Below are 22,091 nucleotides of genomic sequence, written 5' to 3'. Positions count from 1 at the left end.
ATTCTTTCCTCCTCTTCTACTTCCCCAACATACTACTTCCCTCTTAGCATGCACAGGCGAAGCCTTAACCAGAGGAGATTTACCAGGCTTTCAGTGGGAGACAGGAGGAGACTTTCCGGGGACCTCTCAACCTTACCGCAGTCAACTGTTTCCTATTTGGCTTGTATAAAACCTTCTTTGTCTCAAACTACAATTCTTGCTTAGCTTAATCATGGTACACACACTGCTTAAAGGCACAAACCTTGTGATTGTACTAGTGAAATAACCATGCCACGGTTTTCACTGGAACACTTAACAACATGACCTGTGTAATGCAGTAATAAATTAAAACACTGGATCAAACACTATGTTCAACTGGCAAACCTGATAATTGAGGTTATTTGACCTCGGGGCAGTGACTGTTTTGAACTCTTACAGTCATACATTTTTGGCTAAGCAATCAGCCAAAGCCCTTCTTCAGGGCTTTATGGAGACATCCTTGGATTCTGAAGGAGGAGCATCTCATATTGCTGCTTAGGAGGTGATGGCGTGAGTGTGGTTAATGGCAGAAATAGAATGTAGAGGAAAGTGTTCTTTGGCACAAACCACTTTGTCTCAACCTTTCACTGGGAAATGTTCTCACCTCCCGACCTGACACCCTCGTGTTGCACTGGGACTCCTACTTTTCCCTTCCATCCTCCTGGCGATGGGCCATCTTCCTGCTCTCTTTCAAAGTTTGACTCATCTAGATTAACTTGCAAATGACTATTCAGATTATTCAAGTATCTAAATTTTTTTCTCCTTTAATCAATTTTTTAGACTGAGATTTCAATCAAATATCCACTAGAAAATCAGAACTACAAACAAAGCAAAAATGAAACAAAGCATAACAAATACCTGAATTTAGTCCTGCCAATAATCTCCTTTGCCAGTACAATTATCATTTGTATTAAAGAAAGTAATATAGGCATTTATGATATTGAGACAATTTAAAAAGTACAATTATATTCAATAGCAGCATTTCCCAAGTCAGGATAGTAGATATTTCAGACAGTTTTCCATCAAATTAAACCAAAATAGTTATTGAACTTCATCCTGTCTCAGTCTCCTCATCTGTAAAGTGGAGACAAAACTAGAAAATATCTCATAAGATGATTTGGAAGACTAAGTAAAGTTGTAAAATGTTTAGAACAGTGTCTGGCAATAGGTGCTTAATAATTATTTTCTTCTGTTATTATCATTAATAATTTACAAATTCAACTAATCCAAATGTTCCCTCACACTTTTGACCTTATTAATGTGACTTTATTAATCATGGATTTGAGTTAATAACCTAAGAAGTAATGCAGATGGATTTTTTAAAATCTAGCTATCCTTAAAATTGCAAAGTACCAAAAATACGAAAGGAAGAAAAAGAATAAAACACTGGATTAATGAAGGAAATGGTGCTGTTGGAGACTCTGGGGGCTGCACAATGTATCTGCCCCAGGCACTGAGCCCCAGGGCGTTTTTATGTTTCTTTCCTTCACTTTTCTCTGGGCTCATGCCCACATGTAAATGCAAGCGTCAGTCCATTCTCCTCCCCATTAGTGTCTTTCCAGACTTGATAAGGATATTCAGGCTGTTCCCTAGGGTTTAATAATTGCCAAAAGATGCATTAAATGATAACATTGATTGTGAAGTACTTTAAGTCACTAAATTCTCTTTTTTAACAATTAATTTCATATCCTTCCAAAAACAATTTCAACCGCTTGGCACAGAGCATATGGTACTTACTATTTTACTGACACTTAAACAAGTCTAAATTTGCTAGTTATGTTAAATAGCTTTACACTAAAATTCATTTAATTTCTAAGAAGTATGTATGGCAACGAACATGCTATCTTACGTAATGTAAAGGGTACATGGGTAGTAGGCTGCAGTCCAAATATTTGGTATCTTGCTAATGGATGCTAGAGAACTTCCCCTCTTTAATATCAAAATTTTAAGTGAAAGTAAAAATGAACTTAGATGAGTAAACAAGCTAATTTCTACATGGCCTATTTGAAATATAAAAAGGAAAAGCAAATAAAAATTGCCTCTACTGCTTTAGCTTTAATTATTTAAAATATTCTCCAATTGTTCATAGGTATTTCTAAATTCTTACGTGTGAGGTCCCAGCTTGAAAATATCAAGGCGAAGATGAAATAAAACAAAAACTAACCTTAACCTTCTTTAAAAAAAAGTGATCAGTTTTGAGTCATCAGATAAATGTATATTTTCTTTTATCTCCATTAATGAATCTCCATTAACAGGTTGTATCCTATGATTTCTAAGTTTTCTTCTAGTTTAGAAATCTATGATTCCTGTTTCTTCTAAAATATTGAATTTGGATATACATTTATGTTGGTCAGTGTTTAATAGAATTAGTATAATATAAAGTTGGCATTCCAAATCAGCGGGAAAATACAGACTAATGGGTTAAAATTTATGAAAATATAGATTAGATACCAAAATATATTTTCTAATGCTTAAATGTAAATGTAAAAAGGTTACAAAATAACTAGATGACAATTTGGAATGATATTCAGATAATATTAGGGAGGGAAGGTTTTGCCAAGCTCAATTCCAAGGGCAAAAATAACTAGAAGATTGATTATATATCACCGCATAAAAATGAAAAGTTTCTATTTATCAAGCACCATAAATGACTTAGAGAAAAATATTTGCTGGCAAAAGGTTAGGATTTCTGTTATATAAAGAATAAACAATATTTATAAATCAGTAACAGAGACAAATGAGACAAAGTTCTCAACAGAAGAATAAGCAAAAGATACGAACATGTAATTAATGAGGAAAGAGAAAAATGGTTACATACACGTAACAAAATCAGCTTCACTTGTAGTCTAAAAAATAAAAACTTAAAGAAAAACAAAATTTATATTGTGATTTTCAGGTTAGAAAGATGAACAAGAATATTAATGTTTATGTTATTAAGACATTCTTATATGCTATTTTCCTCAGTAGAAGCAATATTAGTAGGTCTTTTTGGTTGTGAATATCAATAACTGTAAAACTGTCCATAATGAAAATGGCAATGAGGACAATGAGTTGATAACATTTAAACACGGATTGTGTAATAAATAATAGTAGTGTACCAGTGTTAATTCCCTGCACTTGGTAATTTTATTGTGGTCATGTAGCAGAGCCTTCCTGCTCTTAGGGAAAGCAAGCTGAAGTATTTAAGGGTAAAGGGGCAAGATTTTATCAACTTACTCTCAAATGGCTCTGTGTGTGTGTGTAAAGAGAGAGAGGGAGGGAGGGAATTCAGAGCACAAAGCAATGGGACAAAGGACAAAATGGATAAATCTAGGTAAAGAACACAGAGTTTCTTTGTATAATCCCTGAAACTTTTCTGTAAGTTTGAAATGATTAACGTTGAAAGTTAACAACAGCAAAATAAGTTTTAAAAATATCCAGCTAAAGAACCTACAACTTCATTTTTGGAATTTCTCTGAAGGAAATAATCATGGATTTACTACAAGGGTATTTATTTATCACAGTGCTATTTCTAGTAATGAGAACTGAAAACTAAATGAATGCTCAACCAATTCATTAAAAGTAATTATCCTATAAGGTAGAATTCTATACAGTCATTCAAGTCTCATTTAAAGAAACGTTCAATGACATGGGGAAATAACTATGAAATGATGTTAATTTTAAAGCAGGAGATATTAAAAAGTAAGTACAAAACGTTTTACCTGTAGCGGAAATCTGGATGACATTAATGTCATCTGTGTACTTTGCTGTTTACCAACTCCTCTTCATTGAGCACATATCAATTTTCTAAATAAAATATTGGATATCATAAATAGTTAGACAACTATACTATAAATATATCCACGAAAAGAAAACAGTATAAATCGGTCAAGGTATGATAAACAAAGTACCGAATTGGTGATCTGGGATGGAAAAGGTCAGGAAAATGAAATCTTGCTATGAAGAAGGTGAAATAATATTTTAATATAAAGTATTTATAATAGAAACCATAGTTTTGTGTTTCTTAATGCAGTGAAAGCCAATTAAGTTTTAATAACATATTCTTCCAATAGATGATAGGATTCTCAAGATTATATGATTTATCTTTTACCTTCTGTGACCAATACATTCTAAACACTTAATATGTAATTGCTAGATCTGCTTTTGAATGAGTGGTGGTCTATTTATTTTAATATTCTTGGCAATGACCAACATAATCATTAATGAGCAAACCCATTAAAATGGCTGAAAATTCAGGGTGTATTACAGAGATTGTTGTCATAACTTGAAAGACACCTACCATGCTATTCATTCTAACTCTTAAATATCACTGACACCTAAACTTTAAAAAATTTGTCTTTCGGGATCTACAACACTGCTCCAAAGTTTATTTTTATAATTTTTAAAAAAAGTTAAAACATTGCTCATGAAATACGTTCAGTTTATCCGAATAACATAAAGTATTATTACTTCATTTTTTTCATGAAATCTTTTTATCACTTCAATTTATTATAGAGTGGTAATTTTTTTCTCCAAAAACTCATATTTTAACTTACAATACTTGAGTATTTTTTCTAAGTCTTTGTCCGATCTTCCATCAGGCTTTGATAGTTATAAATGCTAGCTTAAATCTAAATAATTTGAACAGAAAAGAAAAATCTATAGTTTCAGACTGAACAAATATATTTTGCTTGGCAGTCAAGATCTTGTTTAACTGAATAATATAGTATGTCATCACAATATAACAAATACAGTATGTGTATGTGTATATATATATAATCTTTGAAGTTTTAATGTTCTCTTTGTGCTACACTTTTTAAATTTTTATTTATAACAAGTATATGACATAAACAAAGGAAAGCTTTCAAAGTTGAATTCATTACAGGTATTAAATGCACCTATAATTATACCTTTCTCCATTCACTTCAGATGACCTGTTATTTGGCACTTTTTGGATGGAAATATTCTTATTCAATTCATGGAATGTTTTCAACTATATTAGTGCTAGTAGGTAGTGACTGCCTTATCCAGACTTATAATTCTTACGGAAATACTGAAATGGAACTCCATGAAATTAATATTCTGTGTTTTCCCTGCAGACCCTTAGAAAGAGGAATTTTATATGTTTTTTGCAGAAACCTGATATAAGCCTGTATAACTTAAGGATCACATTCACGTTACTTCCCATAATTACTTAGCACCAGGCCAACACCCTGTATACAATGCCATATTTATTTTAGGTGAACTATAGTTTTGAGGTTTTATAATTTCTTTGCGTAATGTGTATATTCAGAAAATATATACATACGGTTGACAGACGTTATAACTATTCCTGCTATACAGTATAGCCATTGAGTCTTTGTCTTTGAATCACATAAACATAATCTTATGAACTGTTTTAAACTTCAGGAAATAGATTACTTTATCCAGTATTTCAAATTGAAAAATTTTATGGCAATATGTATATATACAATATTTATACATGTGAAAGAGATTTGTAACTGCCTATGTAAGTCTGTCTGAATTAATGTATTCATTTATTTCCCCTGAACGTCTTCATGACTGGTTTTTCAGTGAAGAATATGATGTCATGGAGAGCCAGTGACCGAACAACTAAACTAAATTAACTTTTATAAAATTAAATCATTTAGGGAGGCACTGACATTTTTAATTGTTTAAAACTGGAAATAAAAAAATATGAAACATAAAATGAATCATGATTCCCATGATTCTACCACCCAACTTAAGAACTAGAATATTACTAAGATTGTTTCATCTACTTCTATGTTCCCATGCTTCTTCCTCCCCTAGAAGTACTGTACTGAATTTTGTGTTTATCTTTCTATTCTTTTAAAAATTGTTTTATCAAAACAAAACATGTTCCTTAGATTTGTCTGCTTTTGAGTTTTACAAAAAGGATACACTGTATGACCACTGGTTTTCAATATTACACAGTAGGGTTTGGCAACTGTGGCCTCGGGGCTAAATCTGACCTGGGAGTTAAATGTTACATTTTATGCAAAGTCTAGTAATTCCACAATGGGAAGAAGCCCTGGCAGAATATCTAGTGCGCCTTACTGTCTGCAACAGAGCTCCCAATAATTAATGAAATTAACAGAAACCAATCATTTGAAGATTAGGTCATTAATCTCTAAAGAACTGAAAATTTTCTTCTGAAGTTTAAAGGACTAAACACATGCTGTTTCAAATTAATTGCTAGTCAACTAGGGATGCCACAACAAAATACAACAGACTGCCTGGCTTAAAGAACAAATATATTTGTTATCTCTGTGTCTTTCCTTACAAGGGCACTCATCCTATCATGAGGGGCTTAACTTCATGACCTCATCTAAACCTAGTTACCTCCCAAAGGCCTCATTTCTAAATATCATATTTGGGGTCTACGGCTTCAACATACAAATGTTAGGGGTATGCAGTTCAGTACACAGCACTCATGTTTGAATTTTTTAACTCTATATATTCATATATAATTAAATATATACTATATGTATTTGTATATATGATACATATATATACACACATATATATGTATGTATTTGAGCAATGCAAGGTATCTGAACTTGTGACTGGTTTATCCCTTTGAATATTCGGAACCCCAAATCAACACACCCTATCCCCTGAAGCACTCTTTACAATGTTTCAGTCATGACCAACTCTGCTACGGTTGTGCAGACACAATCTTTAAAACACGTATTTTAGTGTCGGATATTTTTGTCGCATATGAAAGCAGAACCAATTATCCCCGAGAGCACATGTTTTTGTTATGAGTAACCTAATCCGTCCCCCCTCACCCTTTTTATCACTCCATTCCTCACCTTCTCTACTAAGTACTTAAGATTTCCTAAAATAACAACTCTTAACCAAAACACCCTCTAAACTCATGAATTCTTTCCTCTGTTCATTCAGTTTCCTTTGACCAAGTCATTCGTTTTACGGTACATACTCCAGAAACACTAAAAGGTATATTTGTTGCATAAATATGCTTTATTTGCATTTTTCAACTCTAAACTTCACCTTGTTATCTTTATCCAATGTGCAATTTAATTGATTAATTGCTGGGCCTCACTCCCAGGGTTTCTGATTCAGAAAGTCGGCTATGGAACCCAAGAATTTGTATTTCTAGTAAGTTCCAAGGTAATGCTGAGGCTGCTGGTATGGCGACCACACTTTAAGAACTGCTAATTAAAGTACTTTTGCCCTTTCTTTATCCAAGTGATGTTCTTGGAATAATGCAGGTCACAGAAAAAAGGTAAACCGGATTATTTTGAGCAGTATCTAGGCTTATGCTAGCAGGCCACATTGAAGCATTTAAGAAAGTCACCGAGAACCTGCCTTTAGATCTATTATAAGGATGTTGGTAGCACATGGCGAGCACTGATTGGCTACTTTTGTACCTTGGCTCACTGTCCCTATGCTACATGGGCTCTTCCTGTACATGAAAACCTAGGACAGAAATTTCAACAGTCTTCAATGATCTACCGTGCCTGTTTTCATTTCTTGAATGGTGTATTAAGGAACTGACGATGTTTCTATCTTTGGGTTAATTCCTAGAAAGCTCAGAGGCAAATGTGTAGCCCATTTCAAATAGATTACATGAGAAATTATATTGATTATTTGGGCTAAATTAATTTTACACTTGGCTTTATCTTACATCATATACTCTGATTTTTCCTACTATCCTAATCTTATTTCTATATTTTTCTTTTTTGTATCTCTATAGGTTACCTCAGTTACTCTTCTGGAAGAGAGTAGCAGTAAAGATCATGAAATAAGTGACTAGCTAAAGGATCAAACAGGTAATGGCATGACAGTGATGATGCCAAAATTACTAAAATAAGGTTCAGATAGATTCACTTAGTATCAGGTAGTTGATATGGGGGGATCTCTTATATTTTTCCCTAGAGTGTTGTCCTTGTTACTCAGTTATATTCCTACTTGTTTTTTAACAGTCAGGTTTGTGGTATTTCATTGTTAACTGAGGTTTACCATGAGCTTTGCAGAGTATAAACTATGATCATTTTAAGATGAGGACAGAGCCCACCAGGTTCAGGGTTTTTGATCTTTTGCAAGGAAACTTGGGAGAGTACTTCATAAATTTAAGTGATTCTGTTTTTGTTATATATCTGGAACATCATATTTATTATTGTACAGACAGTGCAAAAAAAGGCAGGAACACTATTCATGATAGATTGCTTTTACCTTGTTTAATTAACAGAGGGAAAAATTGCCAAAACAAATGAGGAGTTTGTTTTCTGTTGTTGTCTGACATCTTATTGCTCACATAGTGTCAGTGAAATATTCCTCATATATAGCTGCAATCGTTGATTCTTTTAAACAAACATTGAGTCAGAGGGAAATCATTTCCATATTTCATGCAGAAAATACAGATGTTTTCTATCAAAAATTTTGGGAGTTTTTTTGGTTTAATTGAGAAGATTAATTTACTAGCATGTTTCATGTCTCTCTACACTGTAATTTGTTTTTAATTACACATGAGTACCATATGTAGTTCATTGACACTCTTTACTAATTCTCAAAAGTAAATTTACTCACCACTCATGTCATTTGCATCATGAGGTGTGTGTTCCTTGTTAAGTGATTCCTTTCTAATTTCTAAATAATTAGCTAATTAAGTAAACGATCCTCCGGTTCTTTGGCAAGAGTAACACCCATTGGCTTGAAGGCAGTGGGATTTGGTTTTACTGTGGATCACAGGGCTGAGTGCCCTCATCCTATTGTTTTTTCTGATGAAAGTCATATTCATATTTGCAAATGTTTACCTGTGAAAGTAAACGTGCTAAACAAGCTTGTGGATTTCTATACTGCGATGGTGGCTAACTCACTGTTGGTAGATGCTACAGTATCTCAGCGGATTCCATTTATCTCCACTGATAAACAATCACCGCTGCATCCACGACCCTGAACAGCCACCTAGCAAACATCCGGAGTTGATCATAGGGACCGTGTTACATCATGCCAAACATACTAGCCCAGAAACACTAACCTGGCTACTAACTAAGAATGAAAATGATAGTGATAAGAATACCTTATACTTTTCTAGAACTTACAATATGCCAGACCCTGCTACATACACTATATATAACTCAGTTAATCATCACAAAAGCTGTTGAAGTTTGTACTTATCCTAATAGTAGTGGGCCAATAAGGTCATTATTTTATTTAAAGGGCATCACATTTTCTGAAAAGAACAGAAATATCTAAATGCCCTAGAAATACCAATGTTGCAGACTGACATGCCAAAGTGTGTCTGATTCTGCTCTGCTCTTTGACATAGAATTTCAAAAGCAACGATGTAACTTCTTCACTTATAACTTCTTCCATTAGTTGGTGAGTTTTTAGTAGGATGGACACCCAATGCTGCACTGTGTAAAGTGAACCAACTGTCAGTTAAGTATAATTAGAGAACATTTCCTCTTGTTCAACTGGACCAATACAGAAGGTGACATTCTCTGGGTTTATTTCCTGTGTGCTTAAAGTGAAAAAGACCTACTGTGCTAGTTTACTTTTTATTCCATTTTATATTTACACCATCATTTCTTAAGTTCAGGCCATTGCTTCATCTCGGGTAAACCAAGATGTTAATGTGTGAGCAGGTTCCCCTTGTCTGTAGCCTTCCCTCTTTTCCTGGTCCTCTGTAAGAGGAAGCTTCCAACAGCACCTCTCTGAGCAAGCAGCTCCCCCAGAGGAAAACCACAGGTAAGTCCCACAGTTTCCAATTAAAGACCCAATGCACTGCCAGGGCATTTTTACAACACCTTCACAGCTTGGCTCTACCCAGCTGCAGGGTTTTTAATTCCCACTCCCACCACAGCACCCTTCAAGTCATCTACCCTGGCCTGTTCCGAGTTCACTACATATATCCTGGGCTCTCCATCTCTTTGACTTTGCTTCTGCTCTCACTTCTATTGGGCATTCCTCTTCCTCCTCCCATCATTATATACTGAAATGCTGCAACCTCCATGTCTAACATTATCACCTCCTCCAGGAAGTCCTTCCTAAATGTGAGCATTAGTAAAAACTCTTCCTGATCTGTGGTCTGTGCTTCAATTCCCTTGTCCCAGTACTTCTTTTGATCTGTGATTATTTATTTACATAAGTGACTCACAATCTAATTAGGAGTTCCTGGAGGACAGGAACACACACACACACACACACACACACGCACACACACACACAAACCCACCCCCACCCCTACACGCCTGTACTTGGGCAAGCATACTCTAATTTTAAGGAAGATCTTAGGGCCATGTGTAGGTTAACAGAGTTGTCTTCCATATGGACAAGATCTTTTATCCTTTTTTAAAATCTTTTTATGCCTTTTAATTTCCCTTTATTTTACTTATAAGCAATTCTTAAGTAGTACATTAGTAGTAAAGCATTATTCTGCTTTTAGATAACAGCCATCCCTCGACAGAATGTAAACTCCTTAAACATGGAGTCTTGCCTTTGTTATCATTTATTTATTTTGTGTACTTTGCACACCAGAGTACCTGAGAGGGTCTGTGCAGCCAGACCATCTGGCTTCAAGTCTCAACTCTGCTTGTACCAAACTGTGTAGCCGTGGGCCAGTGATTTCACCTCTCTGGCCCTCCTAGGACATCTGTACAATGAGGAAAATAACCATGCATTTACTTCACAGGGTTGTCACAAGGCCAACTAATAAGGTGTGTACAGCCGTTGGAATAACACCTGTAGGGCAAGAGTAAGCCCTTGACAGTGCTGTTCTGGTTGGGACCACTTTCTCCCTCTCCTGCACCCCACGTGCCCCTCCGCATTGAGCCTGGCCTTGGGCTCCTCGCGGTCCAGAGGTAAGACTCCCTGATAGCCAGACTAGAAGCTCCCAGAAGACAGTTCCTGATTGGTTCTAGCTGAAATGCACTGTGTGTTAAAACAGATCTCTGTGAGTGTTCAAAGGCACTTTTTCTTATAATTGTTTCTTAAGTCACCTCCGTCTCATCTCACCATATCCCTTCCGTGCTGCTGAGGCAAACTCCGAGAAAGCCCGAGCAAACAGGTGGCCCTTTCAACTCGTACCCTGAATGCACAACTAAATCCAAAGCTAATGAAGTTCGTTCAGATTAAAAGCACTTCATATGCCTACGACAGCTCTTTATATAATGAAGTTAGGAGTAGAAAATTCATGGTATTTCATGCCTACTTATATGCTTTTCATGTGAAAAGAGACAGTATAATAAAAGTCAAGGATTATTCATGTTAATTTATTATATTTTGCTGATATAGTCACATCAAGGGCTTAAGAAATATACTTCAACAGCAGTACAAATGAAGGAAGGATGGCTTAAGACATGGTGCATAAATGCTTTCCTTCCTGTTGCTTTTAATGACACTTCATTTAGAAATACACCCTCTTTCATATGGATAACACTCTATTTTAGAGTTTGACTTCTTTTGAAAAGGAAACTATAAAATGCATTGAGCTGATTGCTTAGTAAAAAATTTAACAAAAATATTCTCATATAAATGAATTGAAATGTAACCAAAATGAAAGGTGGATGCCTCATAATTCTCATGAGCATTAACTTTTGGAAGAAACCTATTAGACATACCAATTTCGTTTAACACATTTTACATAACATGTAAATAAGAGGAGCTCAATTTAATTTTAATTGGGTGGGTTTAGTGCCTTTGGAATTATAATCAGAGCAATTTATATTTAAATAAAATCAGTAATAACATTTATATTAATGTAAATAAATTTAATTATTAATTTAAATAAAATTAAATTTTTATACATTTAAATAGAAACAATTAAATTGGTGCTGTCTTTTCACTAGAAAAAAGGATCTTGGGAAGTATCTTTGATATGAATCAACCAACAGACACTGAGCACCTATGTACATGAAACACTAAGTTGGGTTGGGGGCAAGAGTGGAACAGAACTAGTACCCAGGGAATTGGTACTGAAATTAGACATTTTGTAAAAATTATATATGCAGGTCAGCTTAAATAACTATATAAATGAGTGTGTAAAGCACACTAAAGTAGGAGTGCAGTAATAAGTGCTAGAAGGATTCAGAGAAGAAAAACACTGTAGTGAGCTTGAAACAATGGCCTGTCTTCCAAGAGAAGATACTATTTGAGCAAAGAGTAGGTTATATTAATAAGCAGAGAAAAGGGAAAGAATATAGGTGATTAAAAAGTTCAAAGGACAGGGGCAGATTTTCTGGGAAGCAAATGAAGTGTAAGGGGCATAAGTCCCCTCCAAAACCTGCACTCTATGTCGTATTCATAATTTTTCTCCTGCCCTCCCTCCTTTCCTTCTTTTTTAAAGATCTCCCAAGTTGTATAAGCATTAGACCACACAAAATCTGTGTTTATCTGGTGAAGAACCAAAGCTAATGGGGGAAAATGATTTGTTAGGATAATAAATGGACTAGTCTTCCTTTAGCAAAGGTTCATGTTAAAATGGCCCAGGGGAATGACAGGCAGTGTAGTGCTCTAGACTGCATGTTTGCTTCTCCCTCAGATTCTTATGTTGAAGCCTAATCCCCAATGCTATACTACTTGGAGGTGAAGCTTCTGGGAGCTGATTAGGTCATTAGGGTGGAGCCCTCATGAATGGAATTAGTGCCCTTACAAAGGAGACTACAGGGAACTCCCTTGTCCCTTCCACGATGTAGGGAATACAAAGAAAAGAAGGCCATTCATGAGCCAGGAAGCAGGTCAGGCTCTCACCAGACACCAAATCTGCCTGTGCCTTGATCTTGTCCTTCCGGCCTTCAGGACTGTGTGAAAATCTCTACCTAAAATTACTATTTCTTGGTTTGCTAACATGTTAAACATAGAAGATGTGATAGTCTCATCCTAATACTAGAATACTATCTCCAACTTTTATTTGACATTTCTTATATTTTATATTATAATTATACTTGAACATGTTTTACTAAATTATAACTTTCTGGAGGGCAGGGTCTGTGACTGACACGTTTCAGTAGAACTGAATTCACTGCTTTACAGGTCATGACTTACTTGACAATATTAATATCTACTGAAAACACACACACAGACTCTTATGCAGGCATGCAGGGATCCCATCACAGTCATTTTGATGTCTAAAGAATGGCTTCCTTTATTTTACATCATTTTTCAATATGAAGGAATTGAGGAAGAGAAAGAGGGTTTAGGTAAAATGATTTGAGAAGACAAGCATACTGGGTATGCCCAAAAGAAGACATCTGGCTTGCAGTCAAGTGACAGAGGATATCAAATAGGCCATTCGGACTTTGGACAGTTTTATCAAAAAGACTAATTCACGATTAAAAAAAAATTCTTTGGTGTCCAATCTCTCTTCCATTTTGTGGAATGATGATCTCTCATACTGAGCCTGTTACCTGCCTTTGGAATATTATTTATTGGCTCCCCACAACTTATATTCTAAAGAAGCAGTATAGTAATTAAAAGTGAAGGCTTTGGAGTCACATGAAACCAAGTAGAAATCATAGCTCCATCTCTAACTGACTGGCCTTAGGCAAGTTTTTCTAAAATAAGTCTTAATTTCTGTCAGTCAGCACCTCACCTATACAATTATAATGAGAAGCAAACTGAATGAGCCATGAAAATGTGCATAGCACAGATAAAACTGTGTATTAGTATTTGTATCAGTGATCACTTTCCAGAGAAACACACCAATAAGAGTGAAGGAGAGGAGGAGAGAAATTGCAATTTTCAGGAATGGACTCATGGGATTGTAGTGACCGGCAAGTCTGAAATTTGCAGGTCAGAGCAGCAAGCTAGATTGTAAGGCTGAATATAGTCAGGATTGCTATGTTATCATAGCATAGCAGCATTCCATCTTCTTCAGGAAAAGTTTTTGTTCCTAAGGCCTTCACCTGATTAGATGAGGCCCACCCATATTAGAAACAAGGAAAATCACACCTAAACATCTTCACAGCAACATCTAGACTAGAGTTTGACCAAACAACTGAGCATCATTGCCTAGCCAAGTTGACACATAAAATTAACTATGACAGTATTATTACTAAGGAAGAGATCTGATTTCCTTGTAATTGATTGAAAACACACATTTTTCCATGCCTGTGTGCCCTCCTAGACCACCTCCCTCTTTATCCTGAAACAATCTCCCTGCAAGGCAAATTTGCACTAATCCTCTAGGTTTCAAGTAATTCCTTAAATTCTCTGCTAGACTTACCTTACCACTCCAGGCATGATGTAGTATAGCCCCCATATACAAACAGTGCTTTGTGTCATCCTCTTGAAAGCAATACCACGTAAAGTTACATTGTCCCTTTCTGTCTTTATATTCTCCATACACACAGTATAGAGTAAAAAACTGAATGTTTGAGTGACTTGCTCAATGAATATTTGAATGACAAGTGACAGAAAGGAAAGGGACAAAAGGAAGCAAAGAAAGAGTAAGGGAGAAAAGAAAGAAGAAAGTCAAATATGATTAATTTCTTTCTACAGCCTGCTCTTGGACATCTTCGGTTACCCTCAATATTTTTCATCCTTCTCATATGACTTGGGTGATGAAACATGTTAAAGTATTTGTCTACAGTCTTCTTAAACTTGAGGTTTAAGCAATATATGCAATATAGGTTTACATGCAATGCAAGTATTGGATATAAAATGATCACACTGCTGAAGATTTTGTAGTGAAATTTGATTGAGATAAAAACTGATTGAACCTAGATTTTTTTAAACAAACTTTTGCCATTACTCTTCACTAAAGATTAGGCAACTCTAAAATATTTTGTTCGATACCCTATCCTGTGTTACATGTCTTTATCATTTTTAATGTGAGAATCAAGACCAGGACACCATATCTGTCTTCTTGTCAATGCCTTCATGCAGATAATTCTTGGATATCCTACAAGTAAGAGGTCATGAAAACCATTTTCTGAAATGATGTTATTATGTCTCACATGAAGAGACACCATTTATGGCTAGATAATTCATGTGGCTGCCTTCTGAATGGCCAAGGCTCCTCAGCCAGTTTACTTCCTGGTCACCTCCTGTGCAATCATTTTAAAACATGATTTGCTATTGGACCCTATGTAGTTGACAATGACACACAGAGAAATAAACTCCTGTATTTTTTATACTTTCAAAGGAGGCAGCCCAATATGTAGCATGTGGGCTCTGCAGGGAGACAGCTTAGGGTACGCTGGTTTTAAATTGTTACTCCACATTTACAGACAAATGAAGGACAAAACAGTGTTGGCCTCCATACACATGATGTAATTAAAGATGCAAGTTTAGTCTTAGAGAAATAAATGGGACTAATGATTAAGTCAACAAGCAAGTAGAACTTTTGTTGTTTTTCTTTTGAACTTAGAATTAAGTTTTAGCTTGAAGCATTAATTCCATCTCAATAAGCCTATTTATAAAAATGAAGTAATGCTCTCCTTTTAAATCCTGAGTTCTGCTGAGCTAATTTCATAGAACTGTTACACAGAGAGGTGAGCCCTGAGAAGTCACTGAGGATATAGAGAACACCCTGCCATGGGACGGGAGAGGGACAAACTGTTTCCCTTTCTGGGCCCATGGAATTAGCATCATAAACACATTAATCTACTTTCACTTTTTCAGTCATATTGGCCCTTTACATGTCTTTTATCTGAAGTAAATTCACGTCTTTTTTTTTCTTTCTTTTTTTTAATCAGAATCGTTAAATTCACACAGAAATACTTTAAGTACAATGAACAAGTCATACAAACTCAAGGTCACCATATTCAGTCTTGGAGCTAGAACATTAGATTCTGAGACGAGAATATCAAAATTCTTCCAGATTGTCCTCCACTCATTGACTTCAATTTACCCCCTTTCTTCCCATTTAAACAATTTTTTTTTTCCTTCTTCACATTCCATTTCTAAAATAAAACCTTGAGCTCACGGCATTATGTTATTCTCAAAAAAGACTTTAAAGGAGAGATTGATTACAATGGCTGTGGTCCATAAAGACATTATAATTTCTGGATTTATTTTATTATAAATTTCAGATTTAATTCATGGTCTTCTATTCTGGGAACACTGTGTATTTTTTTTAACTCCAAGCCTTTTTTTTTATTGATTTATAATCATTTTACAATGTTGTGTCAAATTCCAGTGTAGAGCACAATTTTTCTGGTAGCTCACAGAGAAAAAAATGTGACAATGAATATATATGTATGTTCATGTATGACTGTAAATTCATGTCTTAAATGTTGATTTTGTTCATTGTTGATTGGGTTGGCTGCTTTCCTTTGCATGAAATTTCTTCCTTGTTTGAGAATGTGGCTTTTTGGGGTCATATTGAGTGGGAGTGCTTTTCTTTGTTTGGTTTGCTCTGATTTAGTTTTGGGTTTGGTTTTCTTTTTTTTTTTTTCCTCTTGGCTTAGTTCTTGGTCACACGACAGCTGTTTATCCTTTTGCCTCCCTAAGCCCATAATTTGCATAAAACCGTAATTTGGATTGCCTGGATTCTAGCTTGCTTCTAGCCCTGGGCATCCCCCGCATCAAGCAGCAGGGCTGGAACACGGGCACTGAGTGCCAACCCTGCTGCCAGCTTGTGGCTCAGGGGCCCCAAGCTTACTCACATTCAGCCACACTTTCTAATTTGAATTTACGTTCCTTTTCTGGTCCACAGAGGTATTTGGTTTGCTTTGGCATAGGCTCTGTGTCTTGTTTTTGTTTTGTTTTGTTTTTTTCTTTTTCTATCTTATCTCTCACTGTGTAATGTTAAGAGCAGAGACCTTCAAAACAGCAACTTGGCACAGCCATTGTGACCGGACTTCCCCAGGGTTCTTACATTATCAAGAGTTCTTTGCTATTGAGTCACAGCCTGAAAATAGGTTAAAAACCCTCCAAAGATTCCACAGTTCTCAAATTTTCATATGCCCAAGGGTCATTACAGGACTTTGTTACAAAGTAGATTCCCAGACTCCATCTCTAGAGATTCCAATGCAATATGTTTGGAGATGGGGGCTAACATCTACAGTTTCAATAATCCATCTAAGTGATCTGGCCCAACAATGGAGAACTGATATATTCTCAGAAGCCAATAGCTAGAGCACACTATAATTCAAGTATGAAGAGGATCGATCACTGTGGCTAAGAACTCTATTCTTGTGCAATGGACAGCTACTTGTATGACCCACCAAGATTCAGGACATTCTGTGAAGAAAGGGAAGAAAGAGAGGATGTTCTACTGAATGTAGGTCCAATGTGAGAAATAGAAACGCAGCCAGCACATCCTGGAGAGTTCTGTGTAGCATGGCTACCAGAAAGAAATCTCAGATTAAATGTGCAACACAAAGGAAAAAAATTATATATGTCTAATATGTGTGTTTCCTATTAATTAAACATCTTACTATAACTGTGGTGAGAGTGTTTGTCTTATATTCTAGAAATTCCCATGAGTACTGGAAAAGCAGAAAAGGAATATGCCATTCAACAATATTTTGTGAAATAATCATCTGTGGGAATTAAAACTGGATGGATTAAGGCATTAAGTTTATACTGAAAAGAGCTTGGCTAATAAGTGGCTTAATGACAGTGCTGTGGGACAATGAAACAGTAGGCAACAGGTGGCTGATGAGCTCAACTATATTGATGTGAAAGTTCTTCACTACTAAGAAAATGGCAAAGGCTTTTTTAAAAAAATCCATTCATAGGTCACTCTACATTATAAATTATAAAATGAGTGAGCAACTGGCATCTCAGGAGCTTCTGATTTGCAGCAGCTAAATGGTTCCAATCCTATTCTGAGGCATTAGTGCAAAGAAACAGTACTTAGCCTTGGGAATTGGCAATCAGATTATTCTGCATGTGTGTGTATATGTGCTGTGTCCCTTTGCCAAAGGATGTGTCCAAAAGTTCTAGGTTGAGCAAGTTATAATCATTCCTTAAGAAAATAAACCTTGATTTCTACAAAAGTTCCTCTATGCCTTTTGATCTCTAAATCATCTTAGTACATGATGGGAGAAGAGGGCAAAAACCTGCTTGCTTTTTCTACTGCAGTCTTTAAAGGGACCAGGTGTGGTGTGGAAGATGTAGAATAGTTTCCTCCATGGCTGTAGAATCTCCACTGGGGTCACGGTACACTTCAGCTATCTGTGGTCCTGTCACAGGAGTTCAGGCCAGGGAAAGACAGGACAAGTGCTTCCTAACTTGGGTTTATATTTTTCGTTTGTGATATCCCCATATGAAAGAAACTGAAGATGGCTATGTGTAAAAGGAAGATCTGAATGAAAGAAACGGTTTATAAACTGAACCTACATTGGGAGAACTTCATTTTAGAGAAAGATATATTTTGAAGACTGCTCTCCAGGAATATGCAGTCAAGAAATTGATACGAAAGATCATAGACTTTTTTAGTACAGTCAACACAGTGCTTAAGACTGGCAAATTTACCTGAAGTATTAAGAAATATACATCGTCTTTTACCAGCAAAATAATGCATATTCTCCAAGATTTTTTTTAACCAGAAATATCCTTCTGATAACTGTTTTTATGAATGTGGCAATATACTATGGAAATCTCTGCTGAGTAACTAAGGAAGTGAAAAGTAAAATTAGAAAACAGAGCATGTCTTTTGAGAGACTGATTTGAAAAGCACGGTGTCAATATATAAACATGCCATATTAAAATGCCAATTTTTATGGATGTGGTGTTTGAGTGACTTCATGTGGGGGCAATAAAGTTCAGTGGCTAATTTATGGTACTTACAGACAGATCTTGGATCAACTGGATGCAGGCTCTATCCTTGTACTAATTATATGACCTTGAACTTTATAGCATCCTTTCTCATTTGCATAAAGGAATTTTGCAAGATAACTAGGACGGAGCCTTCACTCTAGCTCCCCTGGAAGTATGTATGGGGGGATGAAGGGGAGAAGATGTAGCAATGGTAATAAAAGGTGGGGGGGATGAGAAGGGAGAAGCAATTTAATACAGCATGTTATGCACAATGTCCTGTTCTAGGTATCAGATATCAAAACACAATTGGTCAGTTGTCTGAAATCCAGTAGATTTAAACTCATTGTGGTGGACAAGGAGATTCATTGCAATTATTGTCCAGAGGCTAGGAATACCGTCTTCAGGCAGCCTCCAGCTGTCAGGGGCAAGGTTTACCTTTCCCAAGGTGGTCCACAGCCAGTGACCGATGAAGGCAGAAGTATTGTAGCCCAACCTTTCCAGTTTGGTGGGACATATATGCCAGGGTTGACCAAGGCTTTGTGAGGCTTTTAACCTCTCCCCCTGCCCAATCATACTTCCTGCTCATCTCTTCCACAGGTGTTAATCCCTAAAAATACCTTGTCCCCAAAACTCATCTCAATCTCAAATTCTAGAGAAAAAACTCAACCTGTGACACAGAGTACAGATTCTGGCTGTAGCTACAGAGATGTGCTATCCTGGGAAGCAAGCCTAGTAGACACTGGGCTTCCTAACTCCAGACTCCATACAACTGTGGGGTAGAAAGTGTAAGGTTCATAAAACAAAATGGTGTTACAGAAGCTCTGTGAATGTTTGTCCAAATACTCAAGGTGCAGAACTCTTACAAAGTAATGTCTCTATACCCAGTTATACAAACAGTGGCCAGAACCACAAACAAAAGGAAGGTCCTGAGACAGAGATAAATGGATGCCATTGTGTGGCAATCATCTTGAGAAATCTCTCCCAGTAGCAGTGATAGATTTGCACAGATTCATTACACTTTTTTTTTTTTTTTGTCTTCTGCCATTGCATTCTTTTTCTGTCTTCTGTTTCCAAGGTAAGCATTTGCTATATGGCATGCTGGGCTGGGGATATAATCTCTGATCAAGGAATTTAGTGACAATTGATACCCTATTTTGAGATTATTCTTCACGGTGAGCTAATCAGAACTGATGGTAGAGTTGTGTCCAAAATGTTACTGTTGATACTTTTTATCTGGAAATTGCCTGCTAGGCCAATGGCAGGATATAAAAATTGTTGTTCTTAGAATGTTATTATTATCATAATATAAATTATGAAAAACGTAATAAAACATTTATGTATCCAGCCAAGAGTGTGATCCTTTTTCACCTGTTTAATATAGCAGAATTAATTAAAGTCAGACTGTAACACAGGATCAAACGTACCAACGTAAATCATCAAATATCAGAAAGTCAAGTCTGGGTGATCGGGCTGGGCTTGGCAAGGTAAGTACCATTTTCTTACAAAGCAGAAGATAAAAAGAAGCAAGGTCAGAAATGTAAGAACTAAATTAGGTCACCAAAGCAAACTCAAGTTTGAGAACATAGGGCTGTAAATAAAGAGGGACAGTGGAAACACTATATCAAATATCCACAGACAGGTCAAAGTAGTCATTAACAGTACTATGATAAGAATAAGAATAATAGCATTTAATGAGCATTAACTACATGCTGTCCACTGGGGTAAGCAGTCTACATGGATGTGGTAACTATAATTATTACCCTTATTTCACTAGGCCTGGGGAGGTTAAGTAACTGACTTAGTCACATGACTAATGAGGAGCGGAAGCAGGACTTTAACCCATGAGCATATTCTAAGACCCATGCTATTAACTATTATTCATCACTGTCGCTCCATGGAAAAACCCAAGAAATAGAATATCAGGAGAAAAAGGAAAGTGACTCAGGGAACTTGTAACAGTTGACTCTACCTGTAAACAGTAGTGTTTTCATCATCCAACAAGGCTTTATAGATTAACCCTTTAATGCTGAGTTAACTTGTCCAGACAAATAATTGATTTAAATTGGTCAACATTAATGATACTTTAGTCTACATGTACAATAAGTATCACTTTTAGAAAAAGATAATCATGGATAAATTTTCCTTACACAAAATTGCTATTTGCCTAATCCCATTCTCTGAGTTGAGGGCACTTCTATAATAATATAGGACAGTTGTATATAATATATACTTATATATAAAATATGCTATATAATATATAAGACATCATATGCTTCATGAAAATAATAAAAATAGGCATTAAAAATGATTTACCCAACTACACCAAAAAATAACTATATACCATCCATTATACAATTACTGCAAGCATATAAAACAAGTTAAATTATTTAGGGTGCGGTTCTGAGTTATCAATGCCAAAGTAGACAGAACTCTTTACCAAATATAGTTGAAAGAATTTCTTTAAAATAAGTCCATTCTAGATCTTTCCTTCCTCTTGTATCAACTGGTTTCCCCTGGTCCTCTTTCTTATAACCTACCATGTTCTTTCCCCGAGCACCGAACTCTATCTCTGTTCCTTCACCGTGGAAGGAAGTGATGGTATAGGTCAGAATGAAATGGTCCATTAGCTAGTCAAGAACTCACACAAAATGGAAAAAGAACATACAAGGATGACCTCACTTCAGGTTTAAATGATCTATTCCAACCCACACAGAGCCTTTCTCTTTCTCTCTCTCTCTCTCTCTCTCTCTCTCTCTCTCTCTCTCTCTCTCTCTCTCTCTCTGTGTGTGTGTGTGTGTGTGTGTGTATGTGCTGGGTGTGGAAGTGAAGTTTCAGAGGTGTGTTTTCTATACCATTTCACTAATCCTTTCAACTTTTGTTTGGACTCTCGGGGTCCCTCTAGTGACTGCCTTGTGCAGTGATAGACAAACCTCTCCCTTTTCCTTCTCTTTTTGCCTGTCCTCCATGGCCCCTCAGTCTGTTCAAACCCTTTGTCTTAAACACTAGCAAAAAAATTCAGAGAGCCTAATGCATTTAGCCCTATTCAATTTTTTCAATTAACCCCCACCTTCTGACATTCACACACCTTTCTTTCCCCCCTTAGTCACCATGGAGAGCTGTTGATGTGCTTTATTGTGTTCTACTGCCTCTTAGCCACAGAGGTTCCAGACCTACCTAGCAGTTCTGAGTGGACTGTTAAGACCCAAGCGGATAACACAGCTCCTAGAGATTACAAATTAAAAGAGAATCCATCTTATCATCATGCTCAGAGCTGATTGTAAAGGCAGTTTCCTGTGTCTCTGCCTGAGCTGTGGCTATGACATGGGTGTCTTAGTGTCTTGAGTCACTATAAATGGGCTCTCTCCACTAAGCAGAAATCTTTTATAACATTTGCT

Source organism: Camelus ferus, chromosome 7 (assembly GCF_009834535.1).
Source record: "Camelus ferus isolate YT-003-E chromosome 7, BCGSAC_Cfer_1.0, whole genome shotgun sequence".
Classification (NCBI taxonomy): domain Eukaryota; kingdom Metazoa; phylum Chordata; class Mammalia; order Artiodactyla; family Camelidae; genus Camelus; species Camelus ferus.
Note: the sequence above shows the minus strand (reverse complement) of the source record.